This window comes from Lagopus muta, chromosome 6 (genome assembly GCF_023343835.1).
Source record: "Lagopus muta isolate bLagMut1 chromosome 6, bLagMut1 primary, whole genome shotgun sequence".
Classification (NCBI taxonomy): domain Eukaryota; kingdom Metazoa; phylum Chordata; class Aves; order Galliformes; family Phasianidae; genus Lagopus; species Lagopus muta.
The window spans coordinates 3,540,968-3,561,824 of record NC_064438.1 but is presented as its reverse complement, the minus strand read 5'-3'; the positions used below and the strand labels follow the sequence as shown (position 1 = coordinate 3,561,824).

General features: G+C 37.5%; 1 protein-coding gene across 3 annotated transcripts in view; it reads left to right on the top strand.

Annotated features, from left to right (window-relative positions):
- LOC125695164 (growth arrest-specific protein 2-like) overlaps nt 1-20,857 on the top strand; it is a 260,093-nt gene that overhangs the window by 115,840 nt on the left and 123,396 nt on the right. The window contains exon 1 of one of the 3 annotated variants that reach the window (XM_048949315.1): nt 16,688-17,026. The exons of the other annotated variants lie outside the window; for them this stretch is intronic. The gene's annotated coding sequence lies outside the window, so the exon portion shown is untranslated. Of the gene's footprint in view, nt 1-16,687; nt 17,027-20,857 lie in introns of those variants that run through there. 3 annotated transcript variants of the gene reach the window in all.

The window sequence follows — 20,857 nt, the reverse complement described above, 5'->3', positions numbered from 1 at the left end:
GAACCTTCTTTAAATTCCTTTGAATTTCTGACGTGTGACTTGAGTTCTAATACTAAGTAATCACACCAGTTACATAGAGACTGAAATAGCCATAGAATAATGGAGAAAGTGGCTCACTAAGTTAGAAAGGCATTTTAGTAGGAAGAGAAGCCTCCTAGTACAAGGACTGAGAAATATGTCAGTGTCAACATCTACAGCAGTAAGAGTAGTGGGGCTATAATTATTTCAGCACCTGCAGTGTGTTTTGGAGATAGAAAAATCTGTGCTAGCTAATGGAAGTTAAGGCTACATACCGGGAGGCCTGCACAGATCTAATTGTAACATAGTGTAATGTAGCTGCATTAAATATTTTCTACCAGTTGTCCAAAGTAAAACTGAGTTTCTTGTACTTCAGGCACAGTGCTTTGTATGCCTTGCCAGTGGCACCAGCCTACATCAGCATGGGGATTGGAACTTGATGATTCTTGAGGTCCCATCCAACCCAAGCCAGTCTATGATTCCTTTGAAGGTGACTATTGCTGGAAATGGCAAATGAAAATTTGGAAGTTTAACTCTGCATTGTAATTTGAACTCGTGCAAGTTAATCTGCAGTTAAAGTATGATCTCAAACTTTCCATTCAACCAAGGTCAAATATTAATCTCTCTGTCACAAAGAATTTCAGGAAAAGGTATGGCATAATCTGAATATAGTGATAGGATTTATATTTGAAATGCTATCAAATATTGGAATCAATCACAAATATTCTACTACAGAATGAGAAATAATGTGTTGATGTTTTTACTTAAATCTCAAGCTTTGATATAAATGGCATATTTAGTTCTTGTAAGACTCTTTTAAGCATCCTTAACCCTTATGTGATAAGTTTTTAAAAATGCTATTGTGCCAAAATGGTCAATTTTACTTAGTTTGCATATTAGCCATTAGCTGTAGTTAACATGCTTAAAGCACGTTGGTATGTTCACTTATTTGCTTGGGTTCTTTGATTTCTGTTCCAAGGGCCTTTATACGAACAGAGAACATTTTGTTTTGTAGTAGAATACTCGCCTTCAAATGCATGAAGAACTCTCCAAGTATGTTCTCCTTTGATTCAAATAGTATTCACCCAAGCTTGCTTACACTTATATTTTAAAACATCTTTATTGCTCACTTTCAATGAGCCTTTGAAGCTGTTGGAAGTCAAATGTCTCTGCAGCATTGATTCTTTTTTGTTGTATGGGATGTACTGTTGTGGATAATAAAACATTTCAAATTCCTGTGGTGCATTTAACTTGCTGAATTCTCAAGTACTTCGTGAATAATAATAAAAAATCAGCATATGTAATGGGAGCTCCTTGTAGCTACAAATCATGATCTACTGTATATACATTTAAGGATGCATACTGTGCACTGTCAGGTAAAACTGGGGAGTTTAAGGGTATTTATAAACTGTACTGCTGGACTGAAGGAACCCTCTTTGTCAGTTCAAGTACTGCACTAAGAAAGTATTTGTTATTCCTCTTAGCTCCTTTTTTCTTTTTCCTAGTTAAAATTGGACTCCTCAAATTCCTAAGAGCATAAATGCTGTAAGTTAGTAATTGTTTAGTTGGAAACAACTGAGCCACTTTTAAAAGAATGCAGAATATAACTGCACCCCAGCCTTTAAGGGCTAAATCTTGTCTGTAGCAATGGAGCTGCTTTGAATTATTTGCCCTCTCTGCTGTAGTGATGCAGCTATCTGTGGGCTGTGCCACCTTCACCAAAATGATGTTTCCACACTGCCCATGGGCTTGGGAGGAAATCTGTATCTGTGTCCAGTTCTGAAATAAGTGGGATAAAACTTGAAACTCTCCCACCGTCAAGAGATTCATTTCACAACTGTAGTTCTGTTCAGTCAGGAATGTTTTTTGTTCTCAAATGAAAACTGAGTTAACAGATGTTTTCAGCTGCTTATGAGCAGCTAATGAGGTGACCTGATACTTAAAGGGAGTTAATAAACATTAGGAAAGTCAACTTTTTGGAAGGGTAGATAAAGGGTAGGATAGGATAAAGGGTAATGGTTTTAAACTAAAGGAGGAGAGATTTAGGTTTTATGTCAGGAGAAAGAGACATTGGTGAAGTGCTGACACAGGCTGCCCAGGGAGGTTGTGGATGCCTCCATCCCTGGAGGTGTTTAAGGCCAGTTTGGATGGGGACCTGGGCAATCTGATCTAGTACTTGATCTATCAGTAAGCAACGCTGCCTTTGGCATGTGGATTGGAATTTGATAATCCTTGAGGTCCCTTCCAACCCAAGTCATTCTATGATTTCTTTGATTTCAGCCTGTCAGTATCTAAAGGGGAATTACAGAATAGGAGAGAATAGACCCTTTAGCAGGATCTGTGGTTATAGATCGAGGGATGATGGTTTCAAGCTCAAAGAAAGTAGATTTAGGTGAGATATAAGGAAAAAGTCTCTTACAGTGAGGATGGTGAGGCACTGGAGCAGGTAGCCCAGAGATGTGGTTGATGCTCAGGCCCTGGAGACTTTCAAGGAGAGGCTGGATCAGTCCCTGGACAACCTGATCTAGATGTGGTGTCCCTGTTTATTTCAGGGGAGTTGGAATAGATGGCCTTCAAAGGTCCCTTCCAACTCTAAGGTCTTTATGATTCTATATTGTACATTGTAGGTATCTATGTAATTATTATTATTTTTTTTAATTCTGTGTTCAGTTGTAGCATCATGCCAAAAGCTGCTTTTGCTGAATATCAAATTTCATCTTCCTATATGCATAACTACAAAATTAAGAGTGAAATTTTATTTACTTCAAGTTATTTAATATTTACTGCAGGTTTTTTAGCTTTTCTTAATGTGCTGGTTTTTGTGAATGAAGCTGGGATAGTTCTAGTGTATCTTCTTGAGCCCTGGCTCTCGGATTTTATATTGTATGACAGAACTGATTGTAAGATGTACTGAATGAGATTTTCTGCTTACAGATACTAAGACACCTGTTCAGAAAAAAAGGGATAAATTAGTTTTACTTGTGCTACTGTCCAAGAAAAAGAAAGTAATCATACTTCAAACCAGAGCTGAAAGATGAACAAAGAAAATTAGTGGAATGCAAAAACAGTTCAGCAAAATTAATTAACTAGGAGAAGTTATCAGACAACTCCTGACCTTAGGTCGTATGATTACTATAGTATGCTGTGACAGTCAAGCGAAAGGAAGTGGACTATGAATACACAGTAGACTCTAAATTGCTGTAAATAGTATTTTTATTGTCACTAGCAATTAAGCTGAATAGTTTTAGTGACTATTAATGTGACAGTAGTTTTATAGCACTCAATAATACCCAAATCTGAACATGTTTGAAAGGGCAGATCTTACACAACCAAGCTAAGAGAATATTGTATCTCTGGTACACACTGCAAAATTTTTTATTTTACCATTCCCTTCCTTACAGATCTCTCAGTCTTAAAGTCCTGTAATTAGAGTGAATGATTCTTGCTTCTTACAAAAGGAGGGGAAAAACTCTTGGTTTCCAGGTGTGAGTATACCTGTAGTTTTATGTCCTTGGGTGTATCTAGGGGCTACTGCTAAATGAATTATTCAGTGAGGAAGATAAATTAACACCCAATCAAATATACCAGCTGTGTGTACTTGATGAGAATACAGGGAATACTAGTATTTAGATGCTTTTAGATCGCAGTTCGTTGTACAAAATATTGAGATGTTTTTTCTCCTTAAGAATTTGTATCCTAAACCTGTCTCTGTTCTCTCAAAGGGTAATGAGAGGACAAAACCAGGTATCTGTGCCCAGGAGATTGAAATCGATTTCTTGAGAGTCAGTCTGCAGACAGGGCAGGAATCAAACCTTCATCTGAAATTACTGCTTTTACTATTGGGGCACCTGCTCTCTTAATTCCAGCTAATAATTTTCTCCAACTTCGTGGACTATTTCAAAGGTTTCCTTGAAAGTTAACACTCTGTAGCTTCGAAAAGATTTCAAGAAAATAAATGCTGAAGGAAAACTTTAATTACTGTTCAATTAAGTCTGGTAATGACCCCTTTCGAATTGAACAGGCTGTATTTAAATATGCATGGCAAATAGATCTCCATCTGCTGTGACTTACACAGAGTCAATGAGTTGGAATAGATGGCCTCTATAGGTCTGTTTCCAGCTGCAATATTCTTTAAGAATCTTTTGGGGAAATAGTTAAAACTCTGATTGAAAATGTTAAGTGATCCTGCAATTGAGCCTTACCTTTTTATAGTTTACGTTATAGTCTTTAGGAGGAGCTCCTGTGATGTTGTCCTGAGTGTTCTGTATTGAGTGTACAAAATGGAATGGCTGATGTACTCATTTTCTAATGTAATTTATATGGAATGGCTTTGTGGTCTATTAATTTTTTTTTTAATTTTCTGTTGAAGTCTTTCAGAGTCGTTTCAGAAAATAACCAAAACTGCTTGCAGGCAGATAAATAGTTTGATCAATCTTGAAAGCAAGTGCTAGATGGCAGAGAGCTACCCTCCTCCATGGGAATGGTTTTGCTACCTAGCTCAGAAGCAAGGGTGAACTGAGGAGAACTGTGCATCAGAAAAATGCACCGAGCAGAGCATCCTTATCTGAAGGATATGACAGATACAGCTTTTTAATCTTAAAGATTCATTGACAGAGCTCTGATCTTTTTGCACTGTGGTTGCGGAAGTAAATGTCAATGGGTGTTGAGATATTCTTCCAAAGTCTTTTCTTGATCTACAAGATGGTCTGATGAAAAGAGTAGCCCTTGATTGCTTGATTTTCTTCATGTTGACAGTTTAGTTGTAAATTACTTGTGTGGCCAGTCAGTAGTGAAAGTTTTCTAAATACCTGATGAGCTAATTAAGAAGATTTACATGGACTCACAAATCAAACTTAGTGTAAAGAAAGAATGATGATACGATTTGGCAAGCGAGGAGTGGGCTCCATTGCTGGTGCAGAACTAAGACATTCATTGTAGATGCTAGCAACCTTTTATACCCTCTTAAAAACCCCTTGGTCACATGTACTCGCCAGGTGCCTCGTGTGCATTTATGTCTGGCACAAGTAGCTGCTGAGCTTGTTTACTCATTTGTGAGGTCTGTTGTTCATAATGTCTTTCTTTGTCCCACATATCCCTCTTCGTTATTAGTTTGAACAACAAGCATTTGGTTGATTGCTTTATTAATATAAAGAATATATACCAACAAACATGCAAAAACTGAACAACACATTAATCCACATCACCTTTTATACCCACAGTCCCAAACATTCATACCACCCATCAAACTAACCCCATGAGTTTAGGAAAGTAGCTTTTGCCCAATAAATAAAAAATTTTCTGAGGTGGTTGTCTCATTGCTTGATGTTGACAGATTGGCTGCAGTATCCATAGTCCAGTTACCTCTATAGGCTTCTTTCCTATTGCCTGCTTTCCTTTCCCCATCACCCTAATACATAATAGTCACCGCCCTTCCTACCTTCCTGATTGATTGAGATTTTTAATAAATTGGTCAGGCCTACATTTGAATTGTTGTTTCTTAGCCTCACGTTGGGTATACATATATTAAAGAAACTCCTCTCCCTTCTGTTGGAGCACTCTGCATTTTTCCCCTGCTAATTAGTCACAGTTGCAGTGTAACAGCTTACACAGAAGGAGCTCAGATGTCTGAAAGTGAGATCTCTTCCTCCCTATTCCACATTTCAATTTTTTTTGGTAGAGTAGTACAAATCTAAGTCAAGTAAATGGTATGATTAGTACCTAGTCCTTCTCCCCAGCAATTATACAGGTAGCTTCTGTCCTCCACTTGAAATCAGTTTTCAAGGCTAATTTCTAATTGTATGGCTTGTTGTCATGTAAATAAATCAAAATATTAAAGGCTTGTGGAAGCTTGATGTATGGTCTAGATTTAAAAAAAAATAGCTGTGTCAAGATATGCTGAATTTATTTCAGTCTCATCTTTGCATTTTCTGAAGACGTGGAAACTTAATATAAAAACATGGCAAGACGTATTCTCTCGAACAGTGAAATCCTTTATTTAGCACAGCTGGCTGGCATGGCCAGATTTACACCTACCTTGTGATAGTGACCCTCATCTTCACCTTCTCTGTGTGAAGGTTTTTAGGCTGGCAATGCTGTCCTGAGCTTAGTGGTGGGCATGGAAGAATGGGTGAGGAGCACGAAGCTGGCTTCTCTCAGAAGCTCTAATTAAGGGGGAGGCATATGAACCAAGAGACCCCACACAGTTACATTTCCTTCTGTAGGATCTCTTTGTGGACAGGGACAGCTGCTTGGATTTCTACTCAGCAGCTTTACTGTGAACTTTTTGAAGGGTTCTTGGGCTCCCTCATGTACGTCCTGAGTATCAAGCTGGAAGGTTTTCTGATAAGGTTAATGAAATGTTATAATGAAATGAGAGCGGATACCAACAGGGAATAGGACATTTGAATTGCATGTGCTGTGGAACAGGGAACAATTGGAAGCCATATATCTAAATACTTTCTTTTTTTTTTTTTTTTTTTTGCTCGAAGAAAACTATTTATTTCTTATTTCTCATGTTGTTCTTCCTGAGAAGTGGGGGATCCAGTCAGGGAATTATAAATAATAATGAGCAACCAATAGACTATATTATTTAAAGAGTATTTAAGTACCAATTTAAGTACCTTCCCTGGCCAGTACTTGGAAATGTTTTTCCTTTTTCAATTCCCATCTTATGACATTTCTAAATCTAGGAATAATATCACATCTGTTTACCCTGCTTCTCAGTCTCAGCAATGCCCCATATCTAACCAAAGATTGGATCTCATTGATCTGATTAATGTATTTTCGTTATTCAGGTAAGTTTACCACATTGACAGTTAGCAAGACTGTACAAGAAAGCAGAGGTGAAAGACAAAGGGATATTTGCAGAAGATGTTATGGTAAATAGTAAGAAATCCACTAGCAACAAAAGGTCAATGTGAAAAAGCCAGGTCTCTGATAGCAGCAGTAAATTACTGACAGAAGAAAGTAGAGGGCTAAATGAATTCTGTTGCAGTGCTTGCAAAGGAGATAGGCTGAGATGCCAGAACTAGTCATAAATTTTCCCAGAGTGCAGAGCAGTAGTGGATAAAATAGAGTTTGTACCAAAACAGGTGCTCGGGAAATTAGTGTCTGATCCAGAGATTATACAGCTGAAGGGTGTGAATGGAACAAGAGCTTATGTTGGAGAACTGAGCTTGATGGCAGTGTGACAGGAGCTTTGTGCTTTGTCTAGCTGATGCTTGTTTCTGAGGTAGGATCTTAAACTTCTCACCTTTGCAATGTATGTAATCGTGTTCCTGTCAGTTATGTAGAGGTGCTAGAGCTTGTTCAGGGCTAGGGACGCTGTAGGAAATGAATTGTATGTGTGAGGAACCAGTCCTCTATGCATGGCTATTTCCACTGACTATACTAACTACAGCAAGGCCGTAGACACAGCAGTAGGTTTCTACAGTGTTTCCAGTGTCCATTGAGATAGGATGAATAGCATAGTGATAGATCTTTGTGGAATAAGAGGAATGGAGTTTGCCTTGCTTTTGAAGCTAACTTTTTATTTTCTGTTTTTTGTAATGACTACCCTGCTTCACACAGGCTTGAAAGATTACTAAACAGATGTAGCAGAGGATTAAGAAGAAGAATTTTTTCTTCTGTAGCAACCTCACATTGAGTAAAAACCACTTCTTCCCTTCCTGCTTTTATTCTTGTACTTGGATTTTTCTCACCTCTCTTAATTTTCTTTCCTCTCTGTTCTTTTTTGCATGTTTTCTTCCCCTGCCCCTTACTGGTTCTGCTTGATGGAACATCTGAAGAGTTATTTTTAATCAGTGAGGAACTGATAAATAAAATGCAGGCTGTTCTCTGCAAAATCGAACAAGCGTATGTGCCATGAAGGAAGTTGCTGGGAAGTCTGTGGAATGCTATTTCAGTCACTTAAATAAATGCAGCTTTGTGTGCAGCTAGCAAATAGCTTGGATTTCCTTCTGAGTGCTGGAGGGGGTGGGGTGGGGGGGGGTGAGTTGGTGTGTTTATTCTACAGTGTTTCTTCCCCCAAGAACAGCTGGAAGACCGTAGTATCTAACATTTCAACTTTCTCATCACAGATGCTTAAAAGCTCTTATATTTGATTTGTGTTATTTTGGATATTATTTTCAGTAAGGAAAGATTTAATCCATCTCTGGTTTCTAACACATTTTCTGTTTTGGCAGCTGAGCTCAGAGTTTCAATTTAGCTTTGACAGCACTGATTGGGAAGCTGCTGCCCCTGCCACATACTAATGTCTGTCAAACAGTCGGTTTATTCTATGGCTTGACAAAGTTGGAGCTCTGCTGTGTGCCAGCGTTACCAGAGCGCTGTGAGTTCTCATTCAGAGGAGCTGTCATGCCGCATGCCTTGTTCAGCTCTTGCACATCCAGCTGCATCCCGTGCGATCGTCTCCTTTGAGAATGAGCTTCCAGTTGGCAGCACCTGTTCCTCAGCACCAGAGGCTCCGCTGAAGGAAAGCTGGCAGTGAAACATTAGCCAAGAATTTTAAATGCAGAAATCACAACTGAAGAGCAAATTGTGCTTGAAGAAGGAATACACTGTTTTGTTCCAATGCAAAAGCTTTTGCTTTACTCACATTCCTGTGGAAGGCATTAGGTGCTAGTTAACTCACTTGAGAAAAGTACGATATATAGGTCATCTGAAATAAAAACCTGAGAAGATGGCTGGAACTTTGCAGTATTTCATGCTATCGTGTCCAGCTTGCAATTAGAATGTAGAGACTTGATGGAGCTGACATACAAGAAAGGAAGAAGTGTCATCAGCATTGGAAAAATCCACCTTACCATGATACAAACTTCTTGTATCCACCTGAAGGTTCTTATTATTAAGCTGTGATAGATGGTCTCAGCAGAAGATGCTGTTAATGTGCTGACAGGCCTTTTCAGAGCTTGCCACAGGCAGTAATGGATAGTAAAGAATAATCTCGCTGGCTTTTTAATCCTTAAAGCATTTCTGTGAGGCTTAATTACTTAAGGCCTGATCCATTGCATTAATTATTTTGGCAGATTCAGATGTTGAGCATATTTGTTGATAACTTTTTTAGCCTCGATAAAGAGTCTCAAAAGTTTTTTTCAGTAAAGGCATCACAGAAGTGTTAAAAATATTACTGCATAATAATGGAAATGTTATTTAAGGTTAATCCTATATTTGAATTCCTCAGTAATGATAAATCTGTACTTAAGTAATGACATTTCTCTGCTTATGTAGGAAGGGACTTCAAAGTAGGTTCATTTATCTCTGAAATGGTCATTTTAATGACAGTAAGCAGAAGGGCAGAGAGGGAATATTAAGGATAAATTTCAGCTTAGGACAACATACCCTATAAGTCTTTTAGATCTGGTGATAGCAACTTTAATTTAATGATGCCAAAAGAGAAAATTAAGATGCTGATTAATGATTTGGTAGTGTTCTACTCAGGAATGCACGGTGCTGGAATTTCATATGTGTGCCAAATCCTTTTGAATCTGGTTGAAGAGAAACTTTGATTAATGAATGGGGTTATTTTATTAATTTAACAGGAGGTCCTTCCCCTCTGTTTTTTCTTCAGCATCACTGGCCTTAATTCTCTGACTGGCATGTTGTGAGCTGATAGCATTGAGTGAGGACAGCAGAGAACTTCTGCAGAAGCTTTGTACATCAAAGCTGTCAGCAACTTCTGCATGGTCCTTTGGGAGAAAAATAAATCTTCCTAATTTAATGATAAAAAGGGATATTTTTGTTTCCTACAGTAGATTTTCCTCCTATCCAACTTATTTAATGTATTAAATAAGTATAGTATTCCAGTGCGCAAGGCCAGACTGTCTGCTACAGTTTGCTTGCTTCTGCCTTTATAAGGGCTTAAAATATGTCATCTCTGTTTAGTTTGATGTCTGGGATGAAATAGGTCTAAAAATAGTTCTTATGCTGCCAGGTCATGTTTAGAAGGACATGGCTCAGTCCAAAAAAATAAAACAGTTTCCAAGGGTGTTACTAGGTTGTAAATTTACTGTGAGCAGAGCTGGGCAGTCACTGCATTGAGGAGAAGCTGGACGTTTCAGTGTCATTCTGACAGTGGTTTTCAGTTCTGTCTAAAGGACTGAAAGGAAGAAAGCCTGTTGGGAGTCAAATTGAGATTAAGCTGTGCTCGTCTGCTCAACACAAATATGGCAAAAAGTGCATCAGCAGTGTTTTTTTTAACAAATCTAAATAAGGATATAATAAGTTCTGATGATTGCTGAGTAATGTGTTAGACTAGCTGGATCCCTCAGAATTATTGCTAGATTCAGGCAAACTAATTTTAGGCAAAATTTTACTGTCAGTATTTCTTTGCAACCAGAGATGCATCTGTATTGTAATTAGGCACCTGTTTTTTGTTTGTTTGTTTGTTTGTTTTTGGTTTGTTTTTTTTAAGGTTTTATACTATTTCAAGCAGCTCTGAGAACACCAGTTGAAACCGAGAGCTTTCTTCAACTGTAATTTGTACAGATTGTGCTATCTATACTGAAACTATGTGAATGTGCAGCTGACTGGTAGAGTCAACTGTCTTGCAATTTGTATTTAGCACGCTTCAATCTATTCCTCTGTCATTTTAAAGGCAGCAATGTTATGAAGAACCATACAAGAAGGAAATAATGTGGCATGTATCCCACATAACAAAATAATGATACCTAAGAGTTGTTGTACATTGCCTTCCAGCATCTTTGATTTGCAAGATTTTCTCAGCAGGCTTATCCCTGGTGACTACTAGTACCAATGTGCTTAGGAGGCACCATTTGATTAAAGAACACTTATTTTGAGTTATTCATTAGATTTCTTGCCTTTGAGACTGTTATAATTATCTAAATGCAAAGGCCCTCCTATCAGTACACATGCAGATTGTGATATTTTAAAACAGAAGTAGGATGAAAAGGATGCTAATCATGTTCAAATAACTAGTGAAAGGATGGCAGACTGTTCAATGTGCTATACTTTTGGGACACTTTGTTCCACATAGCTCTTCTGTTCTGCATAACTTTCACATAAAAGTGGTTAAACTCAGTAACGATATTTGATGTATTAGAGTCATGTCCTGGAAAATGGGGGAAAAAAAGTGGGGTGTGCTTGACTTTTCTGGGGCTTTCCCAAAGATGGAACCAAATCTTTGACTGGTCCAAATCTTAACTCCTAACCTAAGGACAGACAGGCAAATTTGACAAGGAGTACCATGCTTTTCAGTATTGCCAGTGGGATGAAGGAAACCAAAATCCAATTCAAGCAGATAACAACCTTGACTTGATGAGAAAGACTAGGGCTACTTTGGTATTAAATTTAATTATGTTTGCTTATTTATTTTGAATATTGAATCTACTCTTGAGATCTTTGAAACAGAACATGGTAAATTTGCTTTTACTTGATGTAAACTGCTTTTTTGCTTTTCATATTGAGGGTGGGAGTAAATTCCTTTGGACAATGCAGAAGTGAAAATCTACAGAAGTTTTGAAGGATCTTGGCATTTCTGCAGTCATCCTATACAATTCTAGTGACATACCCAGGCATTTAAGCAGCAATTCTGATTTCCAGGCATTTATGAGAATGTGCGCATCTTGACATAAGTCTTTGTCTGCTAGAAGAACTCTTCACCTTGACTGTTTTGGGTTTTTTTGTTTTACTGGCACGTGCTATGAGAAGTGTCTATTGAAGAATCTTTAATTCATTGCCACTGATACACTGCTCACTATTCCCTCAGCTGTGTTTTTTATTTTACATCATGTATCAATTTTGAACTCAAACTGGTATAAAAGTCTCAAACAAGCTGAAATATATATATATTTAAATAGATGCATTTCTCTTTAGTTAAACTAACTTTATTTCACAAATACATGAAAGTATGCTAGGAATTTGAATAAAGATTCTGATGAGCTTGCAATTTACAACCTCAGATGAACACTTATTCTGAAATCAAAGGCTTTTGAAATTATTATCATTGGAAATGAGAGCAAATGCTTTGCTCTTCATTAGGCTGAGGAAGTTAATCTGCTTTTAATGACTTATCTCCTTGGTTTTATCTCTGTTTGGAGCTGGAAGAAAGGCAAGCTGCTAGATATTTTTGAGGCGTTATCCACCACCTTTCTACCAGAAATACTGAAAAAACAGTACAGTTATTGGCTGTACTGGATGTGGTTGGAAGAAGAGTAGGGACTGCTGTTGTTGCAACTTTTCTTAAATTGGTTGTATCGAGGTGCAGAATGTATATAGTGGAAATATTGTTTTTAGTCAGGGTGGTTTCAGTCAGTGTTGAGTTCTTGGGGGATGGGAGGCATCAACATCAGTGTGTTGTTTGCTTGCCACCTGTCTCGCTCCAGTTTATAGGAGGGAGAGGAAGTTCTTTGATATATGTATACCCAATGTGAGATTAAGAAACAATGGTTCAAATGTTGATCTGACCAGTTTATTACAGATCCTAATCAATCAGGGAGATGGGGAAGGGGAGGATGGTGACAATTATGAATTAGGGTAATGGGGAAGGGAAAGCAGGCAATAGGAAAGATAAGGAAAGAAGAAGAATTACATAAAGTGGGGATAGTCACCACCAAGATCCAGCAGCATCCTGTTGCACGCCATTCTGATGGTCTGAGGCAAAAGTGCAGGGGAGAGCAGCAGCAGAGTGGCCAGCATTAGGCAGCAAGCGGGCAAGCAATAGAAGGGAGAAAAGTGACAATCATACATTTAACAATAACAGGATGTAGTTTGTCCACTCTCTATGAGGAGAGCAACAACAAATTTGTTGCAGTGAATGCTCTAGTAATTGCAGAGGCTATGTGACTGAATTTGTTAGCTGATGGCAGTTGCCTCAAGATGACTTAACTCCACTGTTTGTGGTTGTCCTGCTCTTTTTTGAAGAGAATTACAGAGCTATTATATTCTCTGCAAAGAAAGGCAGTTATGACCTTAGGGTATAACATTTAGTGACTGGTTTTGTGATGCTGTAGCTTCATTCTGGCCTCCTCCTGAATTAATTAGTGTTTAGGATTGGAGCACTGAGCGCTCTTTCCAGTAAACATTAGTGATTCCAATAAGCAAATATAAACACGAGTCTCCAAAGAGCAACAATGATAGAAAAATTTAAACGGAACGAATAAGAGTTCCCCTTGTCACTTATTTTGTTATTGTTGCCTCTGATCTGTATTTAACTGGAGGTGTTTCTGTAACGCTCAACAAGATATTAAGAAAAAATGAAAGGTGGCAGGAATATACTCTTGATCTCAAGTATTGGGAACAAGTCGAGACAGTATCCAGTGCTCTGTGTGGCATGAGGAAGCCATGAAATAAATTTTGTACATACAATCATATTTTAGAGATATACTGGAAAGTATAACAAATATAACATTATTACTTAAAATAATGGGACTATTTCTCACCTTTGGTAGTCTTATTTATTTTTATTGCCTTCACAAAATGATACCTTAAGTATCTTCAGTTTAATTTTAGCAAATTTGAACGTGGGTGTAGAATAGCTCAAGATCATCCAGTTGTGCCTTCAGAACGTCCTGTCAGCTTTATGACAGGTAACAGCATGTGCTTAATTTACCTTGTGATGTCTTTTATTTACTTCAAGCAGAGTCATTAATGGGCGACCAATGGATTTACCTGGTTAAATCTATGGAAACGAAACAAAGGGTGTTTCCACACCGACTGAAGGAGGACCCAGTTTTATTCACGCTGACACTACGTGCAGGCACAACTGTAACATGAGATTTGGTATGGTTTAAAAGTAGAAACTGATACGGTAGAAAAACATGTGCATCTGAAGAAGTGAGAAAGAGGAATGAGAAAGGGAGGTGATGGTGGAAGAAAAGGTGATAGTTAACAAACCCAATGTACGTTTAAAAATAGAGATAAAGGACTTTTGTTAGAATAGTTACCTGTGGGTTTAAACTACTGCAGGAAGAAATACTAAATGTGGAGACATCTGAAGGCGAGAGTTGAATTGATGAAATGATGATAAAAACCTCATGATAAAATGAGACATGAATCTTCTCTGTCCTGATAGTGAGGATCCTGATGGACTTACTTACAATAATGACATCTTTGAAATAACACCTTTTTCTTAAAAAATGACAAAGAAACAGGAACAGCTGTTCCTCTCACCTTTTTTCTATCATACTTACTCATGAATTTCTATCCATCAGTGGATGGATAAACACATTAAGAAGAATTTTGGAGATATCATTCAAAAAATGGAGATATTTTGGAGATATTTTGGAAATTTTGGAGATATCTTTCAAAAAAAATTCCACTTTCTCAGGGTTAATAGGTGTATCTGCAACACTTGAGAACAAAATGTGAACTATAAAATGGTTCCATAGACTTATAAGAGGTCAGTAAGTTGTGGAATTAAAGGATAGTTGCAGCATAAAGTATATTAATCATTGGTGACAACTCTTTCTTGTCCCTGTTATAGTTGTAATTTCCTACAATGTTGGCTAATGATTTTATGAATTAACTTCAGAAGATCAGACTGGAGTCTCCTTTACTCAAAGTATTTGGAAATGATGAGCTTTCTTACCCAAGATGTTTGAGGCTGATGAAGTACAAAAGGAAAAATAAACCTTTAGGTATCAGAGGACTGGAAAACTAATGAAAGTGAAATTAAAAATACAGAAAGGATAATATACTGAAAGTGAAGCATGACAGCAAACCCACAGTGGTTCATGTAGCCATAAAGAAATATACTGACTGTCAGAATCCAAGGTCCTTCAGGAAAAAACGTAGAATGAAATAGATTAATAATTAGCAAGGAAGTCAGCAACTGCTTTCCATCTGGCTTTGTAAAGTCTGCCTCACTTCATATAGGAATGGAGAGAAAGCTTATCTTCATTAGTCTGAAATACCTGTTGTATTGTATAATGTTATCTCACATTCAGCTATCATATTTAGTAAATTAGTTTTCTTCCTAAGCTCATTGCTGCTGGCTTTTTTTAAGTCCCATCTCCCTGCCTTTTCCCTACCCTCCACCATAAAGGATTTTCTTCTTTCCCAGGAAATTTATTATTTTGAGAAGTAATGGCTGAGACTTTCAAACGAGCTGTAAAGTACCCTTTTTCCCTTAATGTAAATTTCAGCATGGGTGGAGTCATGACCAAAACCACATGCAGCGTGAATGACAAGACTTTGAAGCCCTCAGAAAGTCTGCTCTGGATGAGGACCATAGATTTTCACGGTTAGCATGAAGCCAGATACTTTGTTTCACTGATAACAAGGAGTGAAAAGAGGCATTAACTTCATTTAAAATAATAAATATTTGAATATATCCTAAACCTATTATGTTAAATTCTTGGATTCTTCATTATTTGTAAGTGATGCACATTAAGCTAATAGTAAAATTTATCTTATATGAGGGCTACTCGAGATGTAATGCCTTTTATTTTAAGACATTGGTCCACGATGTCAGTGGTGGCTGTCTGTGGTAATGGCAATAGAGGTTGAACTTTCCTTTACATGTTTCCTTACATGATATTCCTTTATGATATCCCTTATGATATTTACATGATATTCCTTTACATGTTTCTGCTGTGTGATAGATGGCAGCAGAAGGGCAGTCTGACAGAATGGTGTCTGACATGAAGTGCATATGAGGCAAAAGCTTGTCACTGAATTCTGCCATGCAGGAAAAAAAAAAAAAGATTATTTACAAGTACTCATTGTTTACAATGAGATCTTTGTACCAGAGGTCTATGGCTGTGCTGAGGAAGCTGCACAGAAGTGTTTATTCCTCACCACCTGCTGCTTTGTGAGTAGCAAGGTGTAGAGCTGGTACAGGGCTGAGGAGCATGGATGGCCAAAAAGGAGAGTGATTACAGAAGGAATACATAAAGAATGTGAATCACATGCTATGTCATCAGTAACGGGCCAGTTGGACTGGAAAGATGTATTGCAAGGGTGTGTTGAGAATACAAGCGGTATCACTGTTTAAAATCAAATATTTCAGTCTAAATTTCTCTACAGAGCTTACTAAGTTAAGGCAAAAAACACCAATGTTTTTAATATATAATTTCAAAACGCTTACGCTTTCAGATCACTCCCCAGAGATTTCTGACCTTCTTTCTTTGCAAAAAAAGACACACTCTTATTACAAGACATAAGATGCTTTTGACTGTTCAGTTGTCTAATATATGGCACACTTGTGCCAGTTGCTTTGTTTGGAACTGGGGGTGCTGTTTCAGTGGACATAGTATAGTACTGGTCTAACATGTGAGTATACAGCATCTGAACTTCTTCCTTAGGCCTGTCTGCTTCTAGCAAGAGCTGTACTAAAATGCAACTTGAACACCTGAAGTCCAGCAAAGCACTGCTTTACCTGTGATGGGAAAGTGGTTGTTACCAAATCTGAATTTTTAGAAACTTGAGGAAAATACATGTCTTCAGAAAGTGATTTTAGGCTGGATAAAAGTATCCAAGGGTATCAAACCTAAACTGCAGATGTTTATACTCTAAGCCATGTTTATCTACGTGTTCTGTGTATTACTCTCTGTATGGAAACAGCCTGAACCTCTGATTGATCACAAGACAAATGCTGAGTCAGCCATAGGTGCACAGGTGAAGGCAATTCAGCTGTGTGATGGGAAGAGTGGAGTCTGGCTGTACCTCGCAGATCCCCATTTAAGGGCTGACTGAACCAAGGAAGGTTCTCTTTCTAGAGATTGCTCCCTTGGGAGTTTTTTTCTGAGCTTAGGACACAGCTGAGCATTTTCATTTATTTCTGATTATCCCTTTCCACCTTGATAATCTTTCCAGTTACACAACCTGTAAAATACCAGCCTAATCACGCCACTCTGCTAATTCTATACCTGTGAATTTTACACTCTATTTGCTAAGAGCTGGATCAGTCATTGCCATAGATCAGAGTTTTGAGTAGTCCAACAGCTCAGGAAACCGGAGAGCTACCTAATGGACCTCAGTTTGTTTCATTCTTTTGATAAGCAAAATTTTTTTGCTGCTACTCTGAAAACATACTCTTTTTAAATTAGAGGTAAGTGCTTCTGTAAGGGAGAATAGTATTAAATGCAGGATTTAGTTGTTTTGTTTATATGGTGCTATAATCATCCTTAGTATGAACTATATAGATAAGTATTGATGAGCATAGATAAAATAAGTGCAATAGTTGACGCATTATGTGAAAGCTACGGTGGTTACCTAAGCTATATAATATTTACTTGCATCAAAGATACTGCAGTCAGGCTCCACAAAATCTACAGAAACTATAGCTGTAAATGTTTGCACAAGTTTGAGAAGAGAAGGTAACGTACTATTGAGTGTGAGCATAATCTGTGGAAGTAAAACTGCGGGTCTAAGGCTCTTGTGCTCAGTGCTGATAAAGATTCTGCAGCAGGCTGAATAGTTGGAAGGATGCCAAGGAGGAGAATTTATATAAAAAAAAAAAAAAAGTATTGAAGAGTATAAAGGTCAGCGTAATTCTATATGGAAGATTTTGGTAAAGGAAAGGACCTTCCCTGAACTATAGTAAACACAGAATGGAAAGCTTACTTCCCCAAACCCTGTGTATTATGCTTGTTAGTCATGTAGTCTGTCGTCAAATTAACCTTTTGATGGTCTTCGTGTGACTGTTGTTGATGCTCTGCAGGTTTGTAATTAAAGACAACTATATGCCTAGCTAACTAGCTAATGAAAAGGAATCAGCTCAAGGATGATATTTAAATTCTTTGTAAACATTATTTATTATACTATAGAGGGCAGCCCTTTAAAATGTCATTGTTTGTCCTAGGTTAGTGAGAAATCTCAGTGGAAATACTGTAATAACATATTGAATGAGTTAGCTGAGTGCCTCAGCCCAGGACTTCCCTGTTTTCTAAAGATAAAAATGGAAAAATAATCTTGTGATAAACCTTCTATCACAGACAAAATATAAGGCTGAAAGGTAAGAAGAAATATGATTTGATTTGTAGATCAGTGCAATCATCAAATATTAGGATGAGAGCAACAAAAAGCAATTTACCTCTAAGGGTTTATCTTACCTTCTTAATTTAATTTTCCCATTTTAGGTCACTGCTCCAGCAAGCCTTCTGCTGGTTCCTTGGCTACTAGTAAATGATAAAAATATCTAGGAAGGTAAAACAATGTACTACCTTAAATGCAGAGGGATTTGCTCTCTGAGAATCTCAGAACACAACCCTATAAAGATAGAGTTAGAACTGCCAGAGAAGTGCTTGGTTTTGTTTCATGTTCATTTTTCTAGGGAGGTTTATGTTGAAAAGTCAGTATCAACAAAAGCGCGGGTGAAAATGGATTCAGATGCTTGTGAATATCTGATTTCACAGTGGTGTGCTGTTTTTAACTTGTAGAGAAATTGAAACATGCCTTTAAGCAGAGCTTTACGAAGCTTGCTGTTAGTGAACTGAGTAATGTGTTATCTATCACCTTCAAAGGTCTGTCTGAACTTGTTCAATCTTTGTGTCAGATAGCTTATGCACTCAGTGCCATTGCCATACATTGGTAGTATTTTATATTGTGGTAGGTATCACTGGCAGGCGTGTCTTTTTTCAGCTTAAGCCAGAATAAAAATTTGGTTTTCCTGGTGAAGTACATTGCCAAATGCTTTTCCTAGAGATTGTTATTGCAATGTAAGAGTGCTTGAGGCCACATCTGCCTTTCTCATGCAGAGTTCAAATAAATGGCATTTCCATAGAACATACTGTGGTTAAAGAAAGGGATTTGAAAGGTGCACGTGTGGATGCCATCTTGTGTGGTGTGTTTTAATGAGTTCATTGCGACCCAGCCTGGATGTAATGAAAGAATTAATATCCCTTTTCCAACCTTCTGGGCAATGGTAATAAAGTTAGGATAGCTGTTGCTATTCTTGCCATTGCAAGAATTCGTGTTTCTTGAAAGAAAAGCAGTGATCACCCAGCCATAATGTTAAGGTTTGGAGCTTCTCTTTTACTCTGTACCCTTACACAGTCCTCTGTCACTCTTTCCCTCTGATTTAGCTTCACAGATTAATATTGATCCATTTTCCTTCTACTAGAAAATTAGGTTAGAGCGGAGAGGTGGGAAAGGACAAAGCATCTGTAAGATAAGTGTTGCACCACAGTATTACTCTGCAGTGTCTTACACGTGACCATTTGCACAGGTGTTTCTTCCAAAATCTGAAATATAGTGCAACAATATGTGCTAACTCATAATTATGAATGGAAGTAGCAAAGCAAGAGTTCCTCTGAATAGATTATATACATATAGAGTGATTTATTTTTCTTCTATATGTTCATCTAAATGGTAATCAGAGTTTGTGTTACAGCTATTGCACCCCTTTAGGTACAAGAATTGCAACAGGATTTGGGAAATATGTCAGAGTTGTGGTTTGGGTATTTTGTCTACTAAACTTTTCTGAAGTGAGAATGCATGAAAATGTGTATTTGGTGCTTGTGACTGCATTTCCCTTCTGTCCTGAAGCATCTCTTTCCTTTGCCTTCTTCAGTATGAATCTCCCACATCAGTCCTGAAGGATTTTCCATCTTTTAAAGTTACTTATTTGCTTTTTAACATCTTTTCTATTTATATGAACACAATTCTGTGTTCTACTCCATCTAAAGAACTGGGGACAGTGTATTGGATGCCTGTTGAAACCTCCTCCCTTCTCATCTTTTTAGTTGGAGAGACAAAGAGGTTAAGGCATGCAGCTTTAGGATCTGGACTGTGCTGAAATACAGAAATTGAATCAAGGTCCAATTGAGGATAGGTTTCCAGAGTTAAATATGGCATAACCTAGATTTGACCAGATTCTTAATAGTAAACTTTACAAAAGGAAAAATTATGCTAAAAGGTAAACAGGACGTGAAAGCTTTAGGTGGTTAATTATGTGTGCATTAAATGTTTATATGACTAATACCAGAAATTAATTTAATGCTGTGGCAGACTGACACAACCCCTTCAGGCTGCATTTACTTTGTTTAGAAGAAAGTGCAACTGTGCTGCTGTAATATAGGATCTACAAGAATTTATGCAATTATAATATGCTATCAGCATGACAATCTTACTGTTGACATAAAGTTTTTCCACTGAGTTCCCATTAATTCTGCATTAATGACATTTTGATACGATCTTGATAGTGTAATTCTAATGCATATCATATTTAATAAAACTTGAATTAGATCTGCACTTAGCCTTCAAAAATGAGTTTTTTAATAGGGTATAACATAAAACAGTTTGAAATATTAGGAAAATCTCATTATTTCATCAAGGAAATCCAGTTATCGCTCAGTGCCTTACTACATTCCTGCTGCATTGAGAGAAGTAATGTAGACTTGTCTGAGGGACGGGATGCCAAGGCACTTCATCACTGGTGCAAATGAGATCAGGCAATATACTCTACTGTAATTCTGTGGAAGGATGCCATGAGAAATTCTCCTTTGCTCACAGTCTATTGCAGTATCCTCTATTTGATACAGAAAAGCAGTATAACTACTTGCATATCACAAAACAACACTGTAAAACCAAGTATAGATCTAAGTGGAAAACATTTATGATGATCATAAATAGCTGTTAACAGTTTCAGAATGATGCAGTAAATGTATGGTTTATGCATGTGCTTTACACACTGCTGGTAATTATATTGCACACTATTGGAATGTCCGTTTATGCTACTTATCAGTCTACTCATGGTATGTTGCATGAGGCTATAGATACTAAGTTTAATGAGGAATTATGCAGAATCTTGTGAATAGCATCCTATATGTGATTCACCCCACACCAAATGAATGTAGATATCTCATATCATGAGTTCCCAACAGGTACAGTGCTTAAATTGTGGGGTAATTTATCAAAAATGCTTAAGTACTTAGCTTAT